This window comes from Dermacentor silvarum, chromosome 3 (assembly GCF_013339745.2).
Source record: "Dermacentor silvarum isolate Dsil-2018 chromosome 3, BIME_Dsil_1.4, whole genome shotgun sequence".
In the NCBI taxonomy this organism is placed as follows: Eukaryota; Metazoa; Arthropoda; class Arachnida; order Ixodida; family Ixodidae; genus Dermacentor; species Dermacentor silvarum.
In genome coordinates, this window is record NC_051156.1 from 224,606,119 (window position 1) to 224,613,732 (window position 7,614).

Here is a 7,614-nt window from a genome sequence, read left to right on the forward strand (position 1 = left end):
CTTTACATTTTGCGACGGATTTCACTATGAGAAATTCAATTTTTGTTCACCAATTCTGCACTACGTGGAGGGTCTGCGCGGTCGGGGAGGTTGGGGATGATTTTTTCCGCCACGGACGCTGACATCCACGCTGACGCCGAATTTTCTGCGACGCGGGGCCCTTAACGTTATCGCGTTAAAATGTCGCTGAGCGATGAGTCACCTGGTTGCCTAGCAACCACCTCGCGGAGCAGCATGTGCTTCCCCTCCTCTCCGTGCCGTGCACATGTTGCCTTGATATGGGACGTTAAGGAGAGGATGCGAGTGGCGCGCGATGCTCGGAAGAGAGAAAGTGAAATGAGAGCGAGCGAGAGAGAGAGAGAGAGAGTAGAGAAAATTGTAGCAGCACCAACGAGGCAACGCGCAGAGCTGCTGCCGACGCCGTCCGCGTTTCCTCGTTTCCCTGCGTTCGCGCCAAACGCGCGGGGTGTCCGTGACTGCAGCCGGCGCCTCTAGCGGCGGCTCGGCAGTTTTCGACCAGCCACGCCCCGGCAACTGTGGAGGCGCAGCTTGGCCCTGACATAGAAAACATATAGGAGGCTATGGCCCTGACGTCACCGGGAGATAAAGCTCGGAGCCGCCGCGACATAGGACGCCGACATGGGACGACCAAAGAAGATCTGGACACCCGAAGAAGGAGCCGCTCATCTGAAGCGCGTCGCGCGGCCAAGCGAGAATCTGCGCGTTGCGGCGAGCCGAATCGGAATACCATGCCTGGCAGCACTTGGCATTTCCTAGCAAAACTTAGCCAAGTCTAGTATAACCTGGAAGAAGCTAGGTCGACCACCAGCGACGCTGTTTACTTCAGCCTTGTACCACTAGTGCGAGCTGCCCACGTTCTTTTTTTTTCTGTGTTTTTTTTTTTGCCCACGGACACGACAAATGTATTGGGGGTAGAGGTATACAGTGTGATGTAAAACGGAATTCGCGGCATTCTGGTTTAATCAGACATGTGGTATCCGCACAGAAGCAGTTGTATTAAGACGCAGTAAGAACAAGTATGCAGCGTATATGCAGCGTATATGCAGCGTTATTGCTCGCGGCCGGGATCACATTCGTGTCACGCGGCCACAAACGACGCCAAGTTATTCAATCTATCGCTCGGACCCCGAAAATATTTCGGACGTTTGAAAAGGCCGAATGCCCTGTGTTTACAGCGCTGGACACGAACGAGCATGCGTAGGCGATTGTGTGTGCGGCGTTTGTGTCACGGCCATGTCAGCTGGTATACCGCCTCCCCCCCCCAGGTAAACTGGAATTGCGTCACGAGCGCCAGTTTGTCCCCTGGTGCTTGGTAGGTCATGCTTCTAATAAAAAAATAGAAATAAAGCCTGCTATTATGGCGATGGTTTTGTTGATGCCCGATGGAGAGACGGCCATTCCGTTTGTCTGCAACGCGCTCGACGAGTGTCCGATTTTCTCGGCAGACGCTAAGAGGAGACTAGCACGAGTTCCGTTTGCTGCTAGAGTCTGCTTTATTCTAGGTGTTATTTTTCAGCCTTTTTTTGTAATGGCAATTCTTGTGCGTGTGTGGTTGTGCATGTATTGAATAAATTCCAGCAGCCATATCTGTGTTTGCTAAAATTTTTACCCTATTCGTTATGACACTGTGAGCGAGCCAGCATGCCATAGCGCCCTGGCTACTGCGTTTTGGTAGGACAATAACAGGCAGTGAATGTGCTTTACTCTGAAATTTTATTAGCCCCAATCTTTGTATGCAAGAGATACAAGACACACAAGAATATGACAGACGTGAGTATATCACATCTACAATACCAAACTACACATTTTATAAGCGTATGTATACATAAAGTTTGTTACAATTTCTGAAAAACAAAAATTATGTTTTCTTTTTTTTTTTTTTTTTTTTGCTTTGCCTGTGGCAATCCTACCAACGCAAATCGTTTGTCGCAAAAATTAACTATGATTACTTATCACAAAAATTATCATCAAGCGAGACCGGTTGAAAGGCTGAAGACAGTACATTTCGCATACCCCAACACAAACGAGACAGAGATTCGGGGGAGGTGGAGTTGTCCGTGCTGGAGCTGTGATTTGGAAAAAATGGAGGTAATAAGTTTTATGCTAACACACAACGCACCTGCAGGAAGAAATTTCAGTATGTTTCCGCAAAACAGGGCTTTCAATTCACGTATGTCAACTCCTATTATATTTTGTTGTGGGATTATGCTAAAATATGGCAGAAAATTTTAAGAATCCAAATTCGCATTTTAACTGTTACTATACTATACGTGTTACTATATATATATATATATATATAATATATATATATATATATATAGTGACAGGTTTGGTAATGTTGCTTCTCAACAGCGGTCTGAAAACACCTGATCAGTTTCTTACAGCTAAATATATATTGATCCATGAATTTCTTATTCACTTGTCGATAAGGCACTGGCGGATTAGTCACATGTTGAACCTTTTTCTGTACTCCTTGTCTACCTCGTTCTGCAGAATGCCTCTTGCAGGAAGACTAACTTCCAAAAGTTCTAAGCCTCTGGTCAACGGTCTGTGAGCATTTCCTACTCTAGAAGAACTTGTTTCGCACATGGAGAGCAATGCTTTGCGGGAACACCGGAGCGCGTGGTTCGCTAAGCGCCGACGTAAGTACCTTCGTACGCATTGCGCGGCAGCGTGACTTGACAGGAAGGTAAATTCGCTCGATATGCACAAAATGCTTAGTTCTCAGTTAACAACATCGCACATCACAGATGAATATTGGATAAAGCAGAGCAGACAAGCATTCGTTTTTCTTTTTATCGCGACGCCCAAAATTTCGCTGCGTAACTTAAAATGCACCCGGTGCCGTAGCAGCAACGCGAAAAAACAGCGCTTGCAGTGCTTTCTGCACTAGCGCGACGCCCCTTGTGAGGCGACTTGCAATGTCGACCAAGAACAGGCAAGTCTCGAACTCAACCCCCTCGTCCTGCAGCAAGCATTCAAGTATCTTCAGCAAAGATAAATATCACTTTTTTATTCCATAAAGCGAACAGCAGTCACCGAGAAACGTAATTTCCGGAAGCGGATCAGCTAGCACTCACTCGTCTCAGGAGCTACTGTCGATAGGTAGCTTCAATGTATTTACAAAACATAGAGTTATTTACCGCGTACAGAATACCTTCCTTTCGTCTTATAGCCGTTTCGGTAAGTTTAGCGGCTATTCGCTACATAACGACTGCATAAAAAAGCGTTCTTAAGTTTCATTCTCTTGGAAGCGGAAAAAAGTTGCCCTGGGGCGCTATAACGTAAAATGATTCCAAACTGTTTTGATTCCAATTTCCGCAATCAGCCTCCACGATTGGTCAAAACATTTTCGGGCCACTCCCAACTTCGCCTGTCTGTCACGCGACGTCACGAAAACCGCGATAGCTCCCCATCTGATATAACGTGTACACACTGATTACGCATGATTAAACCGCACACACGCAAATAATCATTCCTGATTCGACGCCTTTTCACCATTAGCCCTGTACTATTGGTCCAATGTTTTCTGGCTACGGCCACTTCGCCTGTCTGTCACGCGACTTCACAAAACCGCGAGAAATCACCGCCAATGTGACGTGTAAGCGAAAAAAATGCATTAATATGCCGAACAAAACTAAACATGTTTCTGAATAGCCACAGAGTTCTCCGTTCGGAAAGGAATAGAAGATTGCTGCACGCCGGTCGCTCAGACCCTCGCTACTCGCACCTGCCGGTGAGCATGTATTTATTTGCATATGATAAACCTTTTTGCGTGGCAGTAAAACGTTATCAAACCCTCTCGGCATGCGTACGACATCGTTCTGCCAACTCTTCCTTGCTGAGGATCCGTTTAGCGGCGCTCTTATCCTTCCGTTGCACGCCGCCGCGATTTTCGACCAGCCACCGCAAGCTAAGTAAGGCGAAGCGGACCAATCGGGAAAAGCCGGCCCCACCCTCTTCATGCGGTTATCTATTTTCACGGTGCTGGCTCAGCTCAATCGAAACCCTCTCCACTAGAGCGTGCTCGTCGCCTCTTGTCAGCCAATTAGATAAGAAAAAGCGCTGAGTGTAGACAATGTTATTGGTTTTGAAAGCGAACAAAGGTGACCTCCTATAAACGAGGAGAGTGTTTGATTGGGTTGTTCAGACAACGCTGCGGGTCACCGCCCGATGCTTGCGTCGGTGGTTACTTAAATTTGACGTCAGGAGTTTGGAATCAAAACAGTTTGGAATCATTTTACGTTATAGTGTCCCTGCTGTCTCTTCCCGTGTTGACCCGTTGGCGCAACAAATGTTGCGACGAAATAAAGATACAGGACGCCGAAAAGGAAAATAGCCGAAAACACATTTTATTTTTACACATAATTGCATCGCATTACTTTATTACTATGTAGGTCGAAATGATCGAGCCACATATGCAAAAGTTACTGAATTTTCCTTTGACTACCAGTGCGACGCTTTATTGCCACTACCGAAACTAGCCCCACTGTCCACCCACTGGGCGAAACATTCTCCCTTTGTCTCTCGTGCGCGACGTCATCGCGGCGTTCCCGCGAGCCCAGACACTGCGCGTGCTGCCGCCGACGGTTTCGTGGGCGAGTGTTCCTTCGCGGCTCATTCTCGAGCACATTTTTGTAGCTGACCACTCCTTACGTATAACGGTGTGGATGAACGTCATGTTCGACGCCTCGACGTCACTGCCCTCTCGGCTGATCCACCTGCTGCAGACCGCAGGGCCACCGAACGATACTCTGGGACTGCGTAGCGCCCCAGGGATGCAACAGTGACCAGCATCACGCTTAATTGGGCGTTATGGTGCGTATATTTAACTGAATGGATCGAAATCATTTTTTATTGCGGACACCACCACACGCATAATATACGTACTCAAACTACCCAGGGCAAGCCTGGCCGCGTGCCACGGCGCATGCCTAGATGGAGCGGGCATCATGATGATGATGGGCGAGGATGTTGGCAGCGCCCACAGTACCTAATTGAAGGTGAAAAAGCAGAAAGAACACAACGCAAGGAGTTGACGGGACGAGGCCGGAACTAACAAGTGAATTTATAAGGGTTGCATGTTAGCGCCACGTGGGAACAAAGACTTAGTAGGAGGGCGCAAGAAAGAACAGAGCAAGCGCTAAACTTCAACTGTTTAGTTGTAGTGCCAAGTCAGAGGAATACAACACATGCGCATGCTTGCAGCATTCACGTAAAAAAAAATTACTGCAGAAACTCCCTAGTGGGTATTTTCGGGTAGTGCGTAAGCATTATTTCCAGTCACTATAAGACGATCTTATATTCGATTCATGGGCGCCGCTATCTTGGGCTGTTAGGCAAACAATTTCTTAGATTTATGAGAAATCACGTAACATGGTCATGAAACGCTGAACGCACTTACACAATTGTTTTCATGCCTGCGCATTGACTGTAGTACCGTAAACTTCGTCGTTAATTGACAGGAAACAGAAGCGTTATCAGCCAATTATGGCGGCCCATAAACGCTTCCGTAAAATGGTGTAATATATTATATGTAAGCATAACCACATAAAGCCAACAGACATTGAAGCCAAGGAAAGCATCGGGGAAATTAAGTGTCCTTCTGCCTTCCGATGTTGGCAGGAGTGTCATGCCCTCACTCACTAACGTTCCTGCCGAGCAGCTGTGCCCAAACACTGGCCTGAGCGGAACGGGCGGTATTCACGATGGCGACTGAAAGAGGTCACGGTGCCGACCGCAAATGGCAACCATGCAAGGAGCCACTCCCGGAGACCAATGCTCACACCGGCAAGCGCAACCTTGCTTGTCGATACACTGAAGTGTATCGCGATTTGTGCCGTTGTCGCGTGCACAGTTCATTTCTGCTCACAGAACCATCGCCACTTCAATTAATCGTCAGAGTAAAGCGACGTCCGCCTCCAGCGCTATTGATTGGTCCAGCAGTTGAAAACATCAAGCAGCGAGCGACTCACCCGAAACGGTCCCTTTTCGACGTCCAAGCGAACCCGCTCCATTCCCCGAAAGTGTACCGTACGGCGGCTTTGCCTCAACATGTCTATATCTACGGCAGTGCACCCTTTACAGACGTTTAGTGTAATGCGGTAAATTGTCGACTGTACTGGCTCTAATTACGCCCATACCTTCTCTGCAACTAATTCTTGCTTCTTGTCTCGTTGAGACCTACATTTTGATACGATTTGCAACTCCCTATACGACACTCTGAAGGCGCGAAAGGGCCGTTTTTTTTTTCTTCTGGGGGTGGTTACAAGATACCCAGATCCTAGATACGCCATACTCATGTGAAGTTAGCTAAGATCTTGTCTTCAGAAAAAAGTTGCAATTTCGCCCGAAAGGCGAAGCATCGATTGCGATGGCAAATTAGTGGACAGCTATACAAAGTAAGGATAGTTTTATTGGCCGTATAAGCATAGGCACACTAACTAAATTAACAAGCATGGTGGCACGCGCGCACAAGCAAACATGAACGCATCTCCCTCGATGACCGCGAAGACTCGCTGTGAAAACGCTGGAGTCAGTCAGCGTAGCAGCAGCAGCGAGCGAATTGAGCTTCGTGCCGGCGCTCGCATCAACACGATCTTGGCCATGAAAACAAAGGGAGGGCGGACTCTGCCCCAGCGCAGATGGCTTTCAAGATACAGCCGTGGGGCGGTCGCTCGCAGCGCAAAACGCCCCCCCCCCCCCCCCCCCCCTGCGGCCGGTGGTGGACCGGGCCTGCCTAGAGATGTCGGCCAGGGGGCTCCCGGACATCTAGGGGCCCATTGCAACCACATTTAAATTTATCAAATAAAGTTTTATCCATCCATCCATCCATCCATCCATCCATCCATCCAAGTTTTGTCGATTAAATGCCAATGGCTCGCCAGCCCCCCCCTCCCCCCCCCCTTTTGCGAGAGAGCCGGGATGAAAGGGGCGATCTCTAGGAGAGAGTGCAGTTTTTGCGTCGGCGAAGTGAACGCGCTTGGTCTTCGGAAGTGGTGTTTGTCGCCGGTGGGTGTCACGTCGGCGTCGAGGAATGCAGACTTGATGCGGTCAATCGAAACGCTGTCTTCGCATCCGTTCATCAGCAGGACGAAGTACTTGGGGCAGCGCGCGATGACCTTGAAAGGTCCATCTTAAGGTGGCTGTAGTGGTGGTCGCACTGCATTGTGCCCCACGTAGACGTACGTGCAGTCTCGGAGAGCACTACTCACGAACGTTTGTCGTGAATAATGCCGGCAGTGTATAGGAGAGACCTCTCCCATGGCAGCTGTGAGGCGGCTGGCATAATCACCGACGTCGAGCGTTGGTGCCGGCGACGGTTCGACGATTGCCCTGGTAGCCTCAATGTAGTCCCCGAACACGAGCTCTGCCGAAGAGCAGGAGGCGTATCACACTGCGTATGGCGAGGAGGACGAGTGGTAGACGCTCCGTCCGTGGTACCAGTGTCCGTGATGCTGTGAGCGAGACATTTAGCTGGCGGCGAAGGCGCTCTACCATCCCGTTGGATATGGGGTGGTAGGCCGTCGTCTTGATGTGGCTGACACCAAGCAGTCGGTACATCGTACGGAACAGCGCGGAGTCGAATTGACG